A 17,860-nucleotide genomic window follows, 5' to 3' on the forward strand; every position below is an offset into this window, starting at 1 on the left:
CAAATCAATCCTGCACTCAGTGAGAGGACAGATCACAGCATGACTGCCCTTTCAGAAAAATTTAAAGTAAAACTTTTCATTTTGGGTTTTAATTTTATTTTTATAAAGTTAATGTGTGTTATCAAATTCCATATATTAATGTGTAATACAAAAAACTATCTCTTACATTGAAATATCTTTGTCACATGGTTTGGTGGTTTAAATAAAAACAATTGAGCCTGGCATTATTGGTGGTTGAGATAGGCCCGTGATGGCAAACTTATGACATGCATGTCACAGGTGGCATGTGGAGCCTTCTCTATGGGCATGCGAGTTGTTGCCCCAGCTCAGCTCCACTGTGCATGTGCACGCATCTCCTGCCGGCCAGTTGATTTTGGGGTCTCTTCCCTGTATGCGCAAGGGTGAGGTGCATGCGAAGATGCGTGTGAATGCGCAGGGGGTGGGGGGAGCACAGGGGTGGCGTGTCCCCCCATGCCCCATTTTTGGTCTCAGGAGGTTTCAGGGAGGCCTGCTAGGTCCAAAATGGGCCTTGGGGGTGCAGTGCCCCCCGTGGCCCATTTCTGGTCCCAGAAGTCTTCAGGGAGGCCTGTGACCAAAATGGACCGTGGGGCTGTCTGTTGTGTTTCTCCTCTGAGACACATTTTTGGTAACAGGAGGCTGCAGGGAAGCCTGCTAGGCCCAAAATGGGCTGCGGGGTGTGTGTACATCACACACATGTGCGGGGGCTAGTGGAGCACGGGGAGTAATACGCATATGTGCAGGGGGAATCACACACGCATTGCATTATGAGTGTGGGCACATGTGAGCTCGCTGACACATGCGCACACACACTTTTGGCATGCAACGACAAATAGGTTAGCCATCACTAAGATAGGCTGATTAATTTGGAAAAATTAATGTGATGCTACTGTTTTTTAATTATTTGGTTTGCACATTAACGTGTTCTACCTTTTTCCACTCATAGTTTGTGTATGGAAGTGATTTTGCACACAATACATTGAAATATTATGTTCAGGGAGCATAAAAAAATAATGTAGTTCCAATTGTCATCTTTTAAAAATGTATATATAGCAGTCATTATACCAGAAACCTGGTAAATGTGTCCTTGAAACTATCTTTTCTGGAGTAGATCAAAATCTTTTTTCGGGATCAGTTAATTAATTATTCAGTGCATTATCATTTATGGGCTTCTCCAAAGGGGTGATAAAAGGGTAAGCAACGCTGTGTATATATGACACATCAATTAAATTGCATGTCTTTTTGCACTATTATACGAAATATTGGACTATATATTTGTTTTATAACACATACAGCATCAATTGTGTTATAACAGGCGCAGCATCATTGTATTTTTACTATGTGTATTGTATATTCATATGGCAGCTACTCAGCTACCTAGCTACAATTCCAAGCAATAAATAAGAATATTATATAATATAGCATACTGTTTTTTATTATAATTTAAAACTAATCATTAGAACTAATCCTGCTTAAAATAAAATGGTATATGTGACAAGGATATTGTTTTCTGCTTGATTTTTTTGTCTGGTATTAATCCCGACTTATCTGGATGTCAGCTGCTGGAGAGGATGTGTTCTGGTCTTTATTCTTAGCTTTTTCACTGTCTCTTTTGAATGGTGCGTAAATTGGTTTATCTGTTAATGGTTGATTTGCCTCAGTGCCAAGTTTAGTTTAGGATGCTCACAGATGAATCTATATTTGAGTGTGTGTTGCGATATTAAGGAGTTTTCATCATGTCCTCTAGTTAATCTTCATGGATGGACTCTTGTTAGTCTTCTGCCTGTCTGTCCTATATAGTGGCTGTTGCGATTCTTACACTCTATGTTATAAATAACACCTGTTTTTTTTTCTTGGACTATTGGGTCTTTTGGTGTACTTAAGATACTTTGGAGGGCTTTAATTAGTTTCTGTGCTTTGGTTATGCCATGTGGTTGTAGTAATCTGTTGGTTCTTTCTGAAATGTTTTGATGAATGGCAGTATTATCCTTTTCCAACTTGTGTTGTTTGTGCTGTAGTGGATTGAGTGGTCAGGTACTTTTTGATAAAGTTGAGTATCTATTTTGTTGTAAGATGTTATATAGGGGATCTCTTTCCTTTTTCTGATGCTCTGGGTTGCTGCAGTGTGATTGTACTTATCTGAATAATTTCTTATGCACTAATACACAGCTCCTCTTATGGGAAATTGACTTGTAGATTATAACAGGTGTTACTGTTTGTTATTAAGAATGGCCAAACACAGTTTATTAAAACTAGGCAAGCAGCAAGCAATATTATTTGATAAATCTAAAAATTGTTTAATATGAACCAATAAAAATGAAAGACCAATTTATAATCTTATGGTTAGATAATGAAAAACATTTTGACAAAATAAAAAGATAGCACGCTTGTTGTATTAAATAGGTTTGGATTTCGTTTGAAATTCATAAAATAAATCAAGATGTATGAGTTGCTCACATCCAAAGTAAAGGACTTATTTTCCCATTATTTAGAACAGCAGTTCTCAACCTGTGGGTCAGGACCCCTTTGGGGGTGGAACGACCCTTTCACAGGGGTCGCCTAAGACCATGGGAAAACAAATATTTTCAAAAAAATACTGAAAACATAAAATAATTTTATGGTTGGGGGTCACCACAACATGAGGAACTTTATTAAAGGGCTGCGGCATTAGGAAGGTTGAGACCCACTGCTCTAGGGCCTAGAGTCAATAACTGGAGAGGGGAATTTCTTCGCCTGATGTTAGCCAACGGGAGCATTTGCCAACCTCGGTGTGGAAAGAGAAGCGTTTTGCAGCAACAGCCTCCGTAGCATAAACAGCTGGTTTCCAGTGCTCTCTGGGAAATGTGGTCTTAAGGTGCTCCCTTCACCTGTCAAGATGCCGCTGGCTCTGGGATTAGTTGGTCATGTGTTGCCTGCCCGGCTCTGCAGTGGCGGCCCTCGGGTATAGTAGACATATGGCGGCAGGGGGCATGAAGAAGCAGGTCTGCTTTGCCCAGTTGGAAGAAGAGGAGGGAGCACAAGAAGAAGCGGGAGTCCTCAGGGACGCCACTGGCGAGGATGCGGCCACTGGAGAGTCGCCACCTGGAAGCTCGGTGCCGCTTTCCCTTTAGCCAGTAGTAAAGGTAGCGGGTGAAGAAGCTGGGCAGGTGGTGGCCTTGGCATGGGAAAGCTGGTGGAAGCAGCGGTGGCTTCCCGGCTGGCACTGAAGTGGTGCATTTCGGCTGCTCTTTGTGTTGCTTTCCTGGGCCTGGTAAGGAGGCAGGAAAGCCAGGCAGGTGAGCCGGACAGCGTGTTGGGTGACAGTCAGCTTCACTCTCCAACAACTCCATGGGCACCTTGCCTTTATGGCCCAGCCCGCAGCTTCCTGGTAGCAACAAAGGAAGTCCGGGGTTGGGCACTACCCTCTGGCACCCTTGAAAGAGCGACAGTCAGCAGACCCGATTGAGCTGCCCCGCTGGTGAGAGATCTGGAAGGGATCTCTCTGCCTTCTTTAAGAAGCAAACATTGCCCTGCTAGAATAGATTGAGATTGAGATTGAGATTGAGATGCTTTATTTGTATGCCGCCCTTTTCCCTGGGGGGACTCAGGGCAGCTCACAACTCAAGGGGAGGGAGGACAAACAAGTCATAAACATGAAAACGATAGGAATAGTCCTTCAAATATGCTGAGGTTTTGAGGCTTCCTGGGAGGAGCCTACTGGTGGGGGCAGCAAAAAATCAGCTGCCTCCGAATTCCTGGCTACGTACCTGTTTAGAGGATCTTCCATCTGACGTCTTATCAGGTTTTCTTATCCTTCAGGCAAGAAGGAAAGAAGAAACTGTTTTGCTGGCAAATGCTCTTCGATTTTTGCAGCTTTTGTGCTTGCAAGGAAAGGGGGGCTAGCCCAAGGCAGAACGGCTGTCTGTGCTGGGAACTTCAAACTGCCTTGTGCAGGACAAAGTAGGTCTCTCCCACTCTGCTCAAAGTTTTGTTTGATTTATTCTTATCACGAGCTGGATCCGTTTACTGTGGACAATAATTGCTTATCAACATTTTAGCTTCTTTTCTTTTTCTCCTCCGAAAAATTATTTACTCAGAGGCTTCTAAAATGGCGCCGAGCAGGCTGGTTTCTCCGGTAATAACGAACACTTTTTGCTAATCCTCACAAGAATTCAAAACAAAAGAGATTGGTTATCATTTGTTTTGGTTTCACAATAGAAGAATTTTACTCCTTCATTAACCTTGCTTATTTGGAAGTTAAATGGTGATGAATCTGCTGAATGGTTTTGTTACAATGTTTACTCACTGAAAGTTTTGCCAAGCCTTAAACTTCAAAATAAAAGCCTCTTTACTTAAAGCTGCATATCCAGGCAATAGTTTTATTAACTGCAGGCAGATAAATTTTGAAATGGCCTCAAAACCAAATATTAACTTGAAGTCGTCACCCTCTACTTCCAGGGGCACATCCTCAGTGCCTGGCACAAAGCTGCAGCCTCCGCTTCCTACACCCCCTGCTGGGGATGTGTTAACGAAAGAATTTTTCCTGAGTAATCTAAGCGAGGCTCTTAATGCACAGACAGTTAAAATGGAAGATAAGTTTAGAGATAATAGAGAGGTGGTAAAGCAGGAGAGAAAAGAGGAAATAAAAGAAATGAAAGAAGAAATTAAAAGTGAAATAAAAGGACTTAAACAGGAGCTGTATGAGAAATTTGATGCTAAGATTGATAAAATTAGAGACGACATGCTGAGTCTTGTAACTGTATTAACAGAACATATTTCTGGAGTGGAAGATACTCTAGAGGTTCTTAATGATGCCAATGCTAACTTGACATTGAAAACAGAGGTGGTGGAACAAAAAGTGGAAAATGCTGAAAAAGAAATTATTATGATACAGTACCGACAAATGGAGTTCGCATTAAGAGTAAGGGGGCTGCGTGAGGAGAAACAGGAGAACCTGAAACAGATCCTATCGGAAGCTTTTGACCGCCTGATGGGAAGACCAGGGACCAATCAAGACTGGCGAATTGACAAAGCTTACCGCGTTAACTCCTGGCTGGCAAAACAGAAGCAGCTTCCTCGAGACATCGTTATATATTTTACTACAAGAGAGTTTAGAAATATGGTACTGCAAGCATCTTATAACACTAAGCTTCAAATTGGCGGTCAAGACCTGGTTGTTTTGAAAGAGATACCACCTCAAATGTTAAGAGCCAGGAGAGACTACGCTTTTTTGGTCGAAGAACTCAGAAATCGTCAGATACAGTATAGATGGGATGCACCATTTGGCATCATATTTACATTTGATAAGCAAAGATACCGCCTCAACTCTGTATGGAAAGCCCGAGATTTTTATTATAATATATTGAAGGCCGGACACCCTGCACCATCTGGACCTAGAGAAAGACCACAAGAAGGACAGGATAGACAGCAAACTACACAACCACCAGACAAGATGGAGCATCTCTCTTCTCTAGAAGTGCAAGGTGCTATGGAACCAAGACCTAGCCGCATGACTACTAGACGTATGGAGAAACAAGCTAAAAAGCAACAGCATCAACAATCATCGGCCATCGATCAAGGATCTACAACAACAAATCTGGAAGCAATGGGAGGAGCTAGACCTAAGGTTAAACAGGCCGTGCAGGAAGCTCTAAAAATGCTTCAACCAACCAAAGATGACAACTAAGATTTTAACATGGAATGTCAACGGACTGAATTCTCCACAGAAGAGGAAGAAAATATTTCATTATCTCAAACAGTTTAAGAACGATGTAATTTGTTTGCAAGAAACTCATATCAAGTCAACTGATCAAAAATATTTGATCAACGCAAAACTTGGTCAACATTTTGTAGCTTCTGCTATGGAAAAGAAGAATGGTATAGTTGTATACTTAAGAAAAGACATGAAAGCTGAATTAATAGAAGCAGATCCCTTCGGAAGATATATTGCTTTAGACTTAATCTTAGAAGGGAAAAAGACATTACTTTTGGGAATTTATGCTCCCAATCAACAGCAAGATAGATTCTATAGAAATCTTCATGCTAAATTAGTACAATGGGACTATAGTTCCTGTATACTATTGGGTGACTGGAATGGAGTGATAGACACTAAGAAAGATAAGAAGATTTCCCGCCTAAATACCAAGATGCGAGCAAAGTTACCCAAATCTTTCTTTGACATTATGGATGATTTTGAATTGAGAGATATTTGGCGAGAAAGAAATGCAGAGGAATGTGACTTCACTTTCTTCTCGGACAGGCATCAATCCCTCTCAAGGATTGATTTTATTCTAACCACTAATGATTTGCTTTCTAGGGTCAAGAAAACAAAGATTGCAGCTAGGATCCTTTCGGACCATAATCCAGTTTGGATGGAGTTGGGAAGGGTAGTGCAGGCAAGAAGGTCTTGGAGATTGAATGAAAACTTATTTAGATATGAAAAGTATATTAATGATTGTAAAAAATTACTATCTGAATATTTTGTTTTGAATATGAATAAGGGTACATCTATGGAATTTGTATGGGACGCAAGCAAAGCGTATATGAGAGGAGTTTTGATGAATATAAATAAAACACATAGAAATAAGCAAGGGTTAAAACGAACAGAACTGGAAGAGGAAATTAAGAGAAAAGAGCTGGAGTTAACAATGAACCCAGACGATACAAAGGTTAAGGAAGCTATTAACATATTGAAATCTCAATTTGACATGTTGATCTCTGACCAGGTGGCTACTAATCTATTATATGCAAAACACAATACTTTTTGTAATGCAAACAAACCTGGCAGATGGTTAGCTTATCAGATTAGGAAAAAAAGGAAAACTCGAAATATATCTAAACTGATTTACAGAGGGAAGGAGGTGTTTCAACAGGAAGAGATTCAAAAGGCTTTCTGGGAATTTTTTACAGAATTGTATAAAGGGGATAAAATTAATGGTTTAGACATAGACAAATATTTAGACAAAGAGAAAATACCTTCAGTTAGAGAAGAACACAGGCAAAAATTGAATCAACCAATAACCTCGGGGGAAATCCTGCAGGTAATTAAGCAATTAAAGTCAGGGAAAGCACCAGGTACAGATGGCTTGACAGCGGTTTACTATAAAAACTTACAGTTAGAAATGGTAGAACCTCTTAGAGAATTATTTAATATGATTCAAACGGAAGGTAAAGTCCCTCCATCTTGGAAGACAGCGTTTATATCTTTGATACCCAAAGAAGATCAAGATACTACTCAACCCAAAAATTATAGACCTATTTCATTACTGAATGTAGATTATAAAATTTTTACTAAAATATTAGCAAATAGGTTAATGTTGGTCACTCAACAATTGATACATACGGACCAAACAGGTTTTATACAAGGGAGACAGATGAAAAGTAATGTTAGATTAATTATTAAGGCATTAGAATATTTGGGAAAGAACAACCAGATCCCTGCTGCGTTTATATTTTTGGATGCTGAGAAGGCCTTTGATCGAGTTAACTGGCAATTTCTGTTGAAGATACTGCAAAAAATGCAGATAGGAGATAATTTTTTACAGTCAATTAAAGCAATATACCAACAGCAAACAGCACAAATCATAGTCAATGGAAGTCTAACAGACTCCTTTCAAATTGGAAAAGGTACAAGACAGGGCTGTCCTTTGTCCCCATTATTGTTTATTATAACTTTGGAAGTATTGTTGAATAAAATACGGGGCTTGGATGGTTTAAAAGGGATCAAGATTAGGCAGCAAGAATATAGAGTCCACGCTTTTGCGGATGATTTGGTCATAATATTGGAACAACCGCAGGAATCCAGTATGGTTTTAATGAATATGATTAATCAATATGGTCAAGTGTCGGGCTTTAAAATAAACTTAGGAAAAACCAAAATATTAGCTATAAATATGAATATTAAACAAAAGGAAGAATTAGGAGTGATGCTAGGATGTGAGGTAGTTAAAAAAGTCAAATATCTTGGAGTTAACATTTTAACTTCAAATGGGAAATTATATAAGCATAATTATGAACCACTTTGGCATAGCATACAGACAGAGATGAAAAAATGGGAGAAATTGCACCTATCTTTGCTGGGTAGGATAGCGGCAGTGAAAATGAACATTCTACCAAAATTTTTATTTCTCTTCCAAATGTTACCTATACTAAAAAAAGATGCGAATCTTTTAGAATGGCAGAAGGGTATCAACAAATTTGTGTGGGCAGGAAAGAAGCCGAGGGTAAAGATGAAAATAATGCAAGATGTACGTGAGAGAGGAGGATTGAAACTACCTAATTTAAAACTATATTATGATGCAGTGGCATTATCTGTAATTAGTGATTGGATTCACTTAACCAATGATAGAATATTGAACATTGAGGGACACGATCTGCTATTTGGTTGGCATGCTTACCTGTTATTCAACAAAAAATTGGATAAGAACTTTAAAAGTCATATTTTAAGAAATGCTTTATTGCGGGTCTGGAAGAAATACCAATATAAATTAAATGACAAGATACCCATGTGGGCAATTCCTAGACACGCAATTGAAAATATGAATACAGCACAAAAACAGGACAGAATTACCTACAGACAGCTTCTTACCTCGGAAAGGGGGGTATTACAATTAAAATCTTTAGAGGTATTAAAAGAGGAGAAGGTAGTTCAAACATGGTTCCAGTATGGGCAATTACAGGCTAGGTGGAAAATAGATCAAAAAATTGGTTTTATTCAAGTTGAGGATAATCTCTTTAAACAAATAAGAGATCAAAGCTTAATGCATATAAAGAGGATATATAATGTATTAATACAGATGGATTCGGAAACAGAATTAGTTAAAGATTGTATGATAAAATGGGCTCAAAATATTGAGGAACCAATAATGTTGGATACATGGGAAAGAATCTGGGTAAGAAATGTGAAATTTACACAAGCTCAAAATCTGAGAGAAAATTTTTACAAGATGTTCTATAGATGGCATTTAGATCCTAAAAAGTTGGCTTCTATGTATCCGAATGTACAGCCTAAATGTTGGAGGTGTGGTTCTCTCGATGCTACATATTATCATATATGGTGGACCTGCCAAAAGGTTAAGGCATTTTGGATAAAAATATGGTGGGTCATGCAAAATGTTTTTAAAAGAAGGATAAAGTTTAGTCCTCAGTTATTTTTACTAGGTATATGTACTGACTTTACAGTGGTAGAGACCAATTTGATTCTGCACCTGATAACTGCAGCAAGACTGTTGGTGGCGCAATATTGGAAGAAGGAAGACTTGCCTACAATCCAAGAATGGACATTGAAAGTAACAAACTTAGCTGAAATGGCTAAAATATCGGCATATCTCAAAGATCATTCAAATGAGAGATATAAACGAGACTGGAAAAAATGGATTGACTATATACAAAATAAATACGGGACTAAGAAATTCCAGTTAGCCTATGCTTAAGATCAGAAATGATTTAAACTGTTAAAAGTCAGTTCAGTAAGAAGAAGCTAAGGTCAATCTAGAATGTCATTAATTTCTTTATTTCTTTTTTCTCAATAGATTTTAGACTGTGTTAGTTAAAAATCCATACCGGGTACGGGTTCTGGGAAGTCGGGGGGGGGGGGAAAGGAGTAGGGGGGGTGGGGGGGTGGAGGGAGGGAGGGGTACACACAACAAAAAAAATGTACTTCAATGTCTTAATGATTGACAAATGATGACATATTTGTGTTTTTTTTTTAAAGAAAAATAAAAAAGTTCTGTTTAAAACAAAACAAAACATGAAAACGATACATTATTAAAAACACAACAGTCATGCAATTCGAGTGGGGTTGAAATCTTTAGCCCCAGGCCTGTCGGGACAGCTAGGACTTAAGGGCTACGCGGAAGGTCTGGAGGGTGGTGAGGGTCCGAATCTCCACGGGGAGTTCGTTCCAGAGGGTTGGAGCAGCCACCGAGAAGGCTCTCCTCCGGGTAGTCGCCAGCCGACATTGGCCGGCTGATGGAATTCAGAGGAGGCCTAATCTATGGGATCGTATCGGCCTAGTGGAGGTTATTGGCAGTAGGCGGTCTCTCAAGTACCCAGATCCAATACCATGTAGGGCTTTGTAGGTGACAAGTAGCACCTTGAAGCGCACTCGGAGATCAACAGGCAGCCAGTGCAGCTCGCGGAGGATAGGTGTTACGTGGGTGAACGAGGCGCACCCACGATCGCTCGCGCAGCCGCATTCTGAACCAGCTGAAGTCACCGAATACTCTTCAAGGGCAGCCCCATGTAGAACACATTGCAGTATTCCAGCCTAGAGGTCACAAGGGCACGAGTGACTGTTGTGAGAGCCTCCCGGTTCAGGTAGGGCCGCAACTGGTGCACCAGGCGAACCTGGGCAAATGCCCCCCTGGTCACAGCCGACAAATGGTGTTCAAAAGTCAGCTGTGGGTCCAGGAGGACTCCCAAGTTGTGGACCCTGTCTGAGGGGTGTAATATTTGACCCCCCAGCCTGAGAGATGGAACACTTGGCCAATTAGTGGGAGGGAAGCACAGCAGCCACTCAGTTTTATCTGGGTTGAGTACAAGCTTGTTAACCCCCATCCAGTCTCTAACAGCTTCAAGGCCCTGGCTCATCACGTCCATCGCTTCATTGAGTTGGCACGGGGCGGACAGATACAACTGTGTATCGTCCGCATATTGATGGTATTTTATCCCGTGCCGTCGAATGATCTCGCCCAGCGGTTTCATGTAGATGTTAAAAAGAAGGGGGGACAGGGCCGAACCCTGCGGCACCCCATATGTTAGGGGCCTAGGGGTCGATCTCTGCCCTGCGACTAACACCGACTGCGACCTGTCCGAGAGGTAAGAGGAGAACCACCGTAAAACAGTGCCTCCCACCCCCACCTCCCGCAGTCGTCGCAGAAGGATACCATGGTCGATGGTATTGAAAGCCGCAGAGAGGTCAAGGAGTACCAGGATGGAGGCGTGGCCTCCATCCCTGGCTCTCCAGAGATCATCGGTCAATGTGATCAAAGCGGTTTCTGTGCTGTAGCCAGGCCTGAAGCCTGACTGGAATGGATCAAGATAACTGGCTTCCTCCAAGGACCTCTGGAGCTGAAAGTCCACCATCTTCTCAACAACCTTCCCCACAAAGGGGAGGTTGGAGACTGGACGATAGTTGTTTAGAATGGCTGGATCCAAAGATGGTTTCTTCAGGAGGGGTCTCACCACCGCTGCCTTTAAAGCGGGGGGAAAGACCCCCTCCCGTAAGGAGGTGGCAACAACCACCTGGATCCAGCCCCGTGTCACCTCCCTGCTGTTGACAACCAGCCAGGAGGGGCACGGGTCCAGCACGCATGTGGAGGCACCCACAGCTCTCATGGCCTTGTCCACGTCCTCAGGGGTAACAGCCTGAAAATCAACCCAGCGATGACCTACCAAATTATCCCTTAGTGCCTCGGCTGCTTCTGCAGAGTTGGAGTCCAGGTCCGCCCGAAACCGAGCAACTTTGTCCGCGAGGAATTGGACGTAATCCTCAGCCCTGCCCTGCAAAGGATCACCCGTATCCCTCCTATTTAGCAGGGAGCGGGTTATCCTGAACAGGGCGGCTGGGCGCGACTCAGCGGAAGCAATCAGAGTGGTAATGTAAGTTCTTTTTGATGTCCTGATTGCCCGGATGTACTCTCTGATGCAAGATGTTAAAAGTGCTCGGTTCGATTCGGATTTACTGGATCTCCACTTGTGCTCTAGGCGTCTCTTTCGGCGCTTCATCTCCTGGAGTTCCTCAGTAAACCAAGGGGCCCTCCTGGATCCACTGCCTCGGAGCGGCCATAGAGGCGCATTCCGGTTAAGAGACTCCGTCGCTGCCGAATTCCAAGCAGCAACCAGAGTCTCCGCCGGACTGCAGGCGAGAGTATCAGGAATAACCCCAAGCTCCGTCTGGAACCCCAAGTGGTCCATAAGTCACCTGGGGCGGAACCACCTGGTCGGTTCCTCCTCCCTACAGTGGGGGTTTGGTCTCCGAAAGTCAAGCCTTAGTAGGTAGTGGTCCGACTACCTACTAAGATCTCACTACCCCTCAGACTAAGATCACAACTCCACTGCTCCAAGAGGAATACGAGGTCGAGCATGTGACCCGCCGAGTGGGTTGGGCCCCGAATTACTTGGGTCAAGCCCATGGTTGTCATGGAAACCATGAACTCCTATGCTCCATCAGAGTGTTCACCGAGCGAAGGCAAATTGAAATCCCCCAGAACCATAAGCCTGGGGAACTCAACTGCCAGCTCGGCTACCGACTCAAGGAGCGAGGGGAGGGCTGCTGCAACGCTGTTGGGAGGCAGGTACGTTAGCAGCAAACCCACTTGACCCTTGAGGTCCAACTTCACCAGCAGGGACTCACACCCGACAAGCTCCGGAGCAGGGATCCTACGAGGTACTAAAGACTCTCGGATAACTATGGCCACACCCCCGCCCCTTCTCTGGGCCCTCGGCTGATGAAGCACCTGAAAGCCCTCTGGGCACATCTCTACGAGGGGGACTCCTCCCTCCGGGCCCAGCCAGGTTTCAGTAATACATGCCAGGTCTGCCCTCTCGTCTAAAATTAAGTCCCGAACGAGAGGAGCTTTATGAACTACAGACCTGGCATTTAGCGACAGCAGCCTGAGACCAGGGTCCTGGTTACTCACACCATCTGGCCTTGGAGTGGGACTCGTAGGGCCGGAAGGAGGGATCTCTGTGACGTAGCGAGCCCTCCTTCCCCGGTAATGGCCTGCCCTAAAGTCCCTGCCATATCTGCCCCTCCCTGTTAAGACCGTAATGCTCCGGCCCACGCCCGTGTCCGTGGTCCCCCCACCCACCCCCATAACCTCTGCGTGCTCCGGCAGGCCCTTCGAATCAAACATCCTGCGGCTGGGATTGACCCAGGCCCCCCTGATACTTCTGCAGAGCACTCAGTATAGAGGGTACCTGGACAAGGCCCCAGCCTACTCAGACATACACAATCACAGTGCCATTCACTCCCCACTAACAATTTAAAACACAGAGAGAAATACAACAATAATAGGAGTTAAAAGTGGGCACATACAGCAACAGTCACATCATTCACACCTCACTCATAAAATGCGGAGACTAAAATTGCGCAAGTCTAGGATGGCACAAAGTGAGAAGGGGGAGGGGGAGAGGTACTCCGCTCCTCTCCCTTCCTATGGCAGTTAGATAGTAAGATAGTTAAGAGCCCAGCTCCAATCCACTGAGGGTATATAGGGGGGGGAGGATGGCGTTTCCCCCCCTCTGATAAGGTCGAAAAGTCCCAAAAGTCTAGATGGTTAAAAGGACTGCCAAGGATGTTGAATCCGGGTTGCCAAAGGTGTAGTAAAAAGTAGGGTCTGGGTGGCTGGAGTGGTGTCACTGGGGCAGCAAGAGGTAATGCTGATTGAGCCGGTATAGTTTGCTCGTAGGTGTAAAACTCTGAGGGCTGCAGTTGTAGGAAGGGTGGGTAGGTGCCAATTAAGAAGATGGTGAAGATGACAAAGCAACGACAAAGAAATGAGAAAGGCACCAATAGTGGCCACTGGGGGGAGTCCAAGCTCCCAGCACGCTGCCTCTCCGGAGTAATGGTGCCTGATGCAAGGTGACTCAGTAGATAGCAATAGTACTGGTCAGCATAACACTCCTGAGGCAGTGGCAGCAGCTGATGGTACTGGCCGCCACAGTGGACCCGTCATTGAATTTCTAGAGTCCCAGTCCCAGTCCAAGCAGGCAAATAATCAGGCAGCGTAAAGCCCCGCAGGAACAGCGGCGAGGTAGAAGAAAAACGCCGTGCCAGGATGCAGGGGGGGGAGACAACAGAGCTGCGGTGGGGACAGGAAACTGGTTCCTCTGTCTCCCAGTCCAGTCCAAGCATCTCTCCTGGGCTCCCCACCCTCTCTTCGGGGGATAAACCAACCCCTCGGTGCTGCCCAATCAAAGGGAAAGTCCGGCACCTCTCAAAGCAGCGGGGCCGAAACCGCCGTCTCTCGCACAGAGCCGCCGCTTCCCAGCTGATCAAAAGGGCTGACGAGAAAAACCACACCAAGGGAGGTAACGCCATCCCGGAGCCGCTCAGAGGCAGCCCCCTCCTCAAACAGCCCCCTCCCTGGAAGGCCCGAACATTGGCGCCCCGCAGGAACCCCTCAGTTACCATATCAGGGGTCCTGGTCGCCAAGACTGGTCTCTTATTAACCTCTAGCAGTCGGAGCGATGAGGCTCGGCAGCCATTCCCGTTCTCACACATGCGCAAAATAGGGACAAATAGAGACCCTTCGCTTCTTGGCCTGTTTTTGTTCAAGCCTAACATACAGGTAGTCCTCGACTTACCAGCCCATACTTGAGCCCAACATTTATGTTGCTAAGTGTGAAGTTTGTTGTGGGTTTTGCCCCATTTTACCATTTTTCTTGCCACATCTGTCAAGTGAATCACTGCAAGTTAAGTTAGTAACACTGTTATTAAGCGAATCAGGCTTAACAATTCACAACCGTAGCAAAATTACAGTTATGAAGTAGCAACAAAAATAATTTTATGGTTGGAGGTCACCACAACATGAGAAACTGTATTAAAGGGTCATGGCATAGGGAAGGTTGAGAACCACTGATTTAGAAGAAATACATAAGATCCACTTTCACCCTTTTTGACACATGTGTATTCCCATGTTTTGCTTATCAGCAAAGCTAGCACAAAATCTAGCCGACAGAAAGCTTTGACTGAATATAGGCTGATAAATGCTTTAACTTCACCAAACATTGGGGGGAAAAAACAAGTGGTGGGTTTTTTTTGGTCAAAGAAAACATAAACCATTTTAAAATTCGGTAACCTCTGCTCATAAGAACCAATTGATGGTAATTGCTAACTAAAATGAGATATTGCTGTAACATTCTGGAGAGAAATAATGTCAGCCTTCATCATGAAACTATTTTTACTTAAGTGGCTAATAAAGTGAAAATGTAGCTTTTATTGAGGCAGAAGGGTAGAATACACTTAAAGGTATTCTTAAAAATGCAATACATTGGAATGATTTTAAATATTTTCCTTCCTAATTTTTCCTCTTCCTCCCTAGTGAATAAATGCTCTGTATAATTACAATTTCTAAACATCAAAGGGTCTAATGTTATTCCAGTAAAATCTAAGTTTATAACCACCATAACCTAGCAAGCATATGCCAGATTCGTGACCTTTACAGGGGAGTCTGGGGGATGCCATAGTTAAACACAGTGAATTGTGCAGTTAAAAGCCAGTGAACAATTATGCAATGCTGTCAGAATTGGAACCACATGCTGGTTAATATAACAAAGGTGAGCCTATCTTAAAAGAGTGTGGACATGTTTAACAATGTTTTACTCATGTATCTCAAGGCTTCTCTCCTTTTTCTTCTATTGAAATTCTTCTCCTTAATTCTCACTCTGCTGTATGGTTTCACTGACTGACTAGGACATGGTGTTGCACAGATTGTAGAAGAATTAAATCGGAAACTTGCTATGCTCTCTCCAAATGTTCAAATGTTATGATGAGTCATCAAGGAGTTTCACATAATAACCTAATCATAAGTTTGTATACCTCAAGGAAAAAGTGAGTTCAGGAAGGGTTTAACAACAGTCAGTTGAGCGAAAAAGTGTTTGAACACAGCCCCATTTTAATGGTTGTTTATGACTTTATGGAAAATGCAGTCATATTTAATTGCCTTGAGAGATTCCCCACCAAACACAACTTTTTGTTTTAATATAAAGTAACACACGCTTCTAGAAAATTCCAACTGTCTCCCAAAAAGGGGGGGGGCGTCAGTTAGTTCTTGTTTATTGGAACAAGAACTGAATATAGCCTAAGTATAGAACTATTTTCTTCTCAAGAGAAAGTTGGATGGAAATGAGCTCTGAATGATTTATTTGATTTCCTTTTGTAAACATGAAGGGGTCAGGAGATATCTCACAGACTTTTCTTTTACAAAACATGCATATAACTACATTACTGGTGAGAAGTCCTATGATTTTTTTTAAACATACCTGTTATAGATTATAAACTCTGAAAGTCATAGAGTAAGTAATGTATTTGATATGCCACTGAATTCTTGCAAAACTTATGGTGTCAAACAAAAAACAGAATTAATATTTAAACAGGGTGATTTAAGAGCCTCATAATTTGAAGTTTTGCTTTTTAACAAGTCTGCAGCATTAGGGTGAAGACACTGAAACAATGTGAAAATGTCAAAGCAGTAGGAAAGGGAGTAGAAAAAAACCATTAATTCTATTCTTTGTAACTTCCTATGCTGTGGTAATACGAGAGTTGAATTAATAGTCTTTTGTTTAGATCCTTCTCTTAGTGAAGACCACCAATGCACTGGAGTTTTTCTCAACTTTATAAATAAAGTTTTGGCATCAGAAAATGTTTTCTTTGTCACATGGTTTCAAACAAGATTGTGCAATCCAGTGACTGAATACTGACCATTCACAAACAGGAAGCATGTAATTTTCCTTTATATTAAATAATTGTTTAAACGTAATCCAGAACTTGAATTAATACCACACTTTTCTACTATTGACCTTAAGAATTCTCATATCCTCCTAATCTGTGTTGTTTCCTTCATTTCCTTCTTTTTGTATCATGCTTACATGATTTGACTGCATTTTATTGTCAAATGGAAGTACAAGGCCTGAAAATTACAGAGAGAGAGAGAGAGAGAGAGAGAGAGAGAGAGAGAGAGAGAGAGAGAGAGAGAGAGAGAGAGAGAGAGAGAGAGAGAGAGAGAGAGAGAGAGAGAGAGAGAGAGAGAGAGAGAGAGAGAGAGAGAGAGAGAGAGAGAGAGAGAGAGAGAGAGTGTTTGCTATTAGTAAAATGTGCTGTTGTATTTGATTTTTGGTTCTGTATACTTTCTCAACAGTACTAAAAAAGACTGAGGAAAAATAAAGTAGAAAGCCCTGATAATTAGTCACAGGAAATTTAGCATCAGCAATGGGTGGCTATATTGACTTCTGAAATAGGTGAGAGAGCTCTGAAACTAAAAGTAAAAAGGTCATGTTTATGGAAGCTTTTGTCTTTTGTTCTTAAATTTTCAGTATCATTTCTCCCTGTAATAGATTAGTATATTAAAATGTGACTGTTGGCAAAATATATTAGACTAAGGTGACCAGATTTTAACATTGGTAAAGAGGGACACCATTCACCGCGGGGGGAGGGTGTTCTTGATTAAAAATTTGGTCTATATGGTCCATGGATTCCTTCAAAGGGAGGGTTTCCAGACCCTTTCACAAAGGGGAGCCAGTTCCAGAGAAGCAACTCAGAGCCCCCAATATCCTCCCTCAGTTCCCCTCCTCCTCCAGACCCCAATTGAGCAATGGGGGATTATGGGGGGTGGGGGTCTCCTCCCCAAATTCAGGGGCTCCCCCAGAAGGAACAGAAGCTCCCCTCTTGCCTGACCTTCAAAGCCTCAAATTTGAGATTCAGAAGAAAAAGTGAAGTTTCTGAAGAAGCAAAAATCCTTTTGCTTAAATGCCTCTTTTTCCTTCTGGGGATTCAGGACTGAAAATGCCTCATTTTCCCTCTGTCGCTTTCGCTTTTTCTTCCCTTCCTCTTTCCAGGCAGCCCACTCCCACCCAGACACTGGGGGCAGGGGGAAGAAGTGAGAGTGAGAGAATGAGTGAGTGAGAGAGGGGAGGGGGTGTCTGGCTGTGGCTCCCCACCTCGGCTACCATCAGGGAAAGTGGTGGGGTCCCTCTCTGTCCACCTGTAAGGGGAGGGGGAAATTGTAGGAGTTGTAGATTACAGGACAATTTTTTCCTGAATCCAAACTGCTTGTTGGAAAGCAGGTTGTTTGTTTCTAAATGGAGGGTGAAGGGCTGGTTTATAATTGATTCCGTGACTTTAGAGGTGAGGCAACACAGC

This window comes from Thamnophis sirtalis, unplaced genomic scaffold (genome assembly GCF_051295495.1).
Source record: "Thamnophis sirtalis isolate CommonGarterSnake01/CBP01778 unplaced genomic scaffold, rThaSir2_p1.2 scaffold_10, whole genome shotgun sequence".
NCBI classification, from domain to species: domain Eukaryota; kingdom Metazoa; phylum Chordata; class Lepidosauria; order Squamata; family Natricidae; genus Thamnophis; species Thamnophis sirtalis.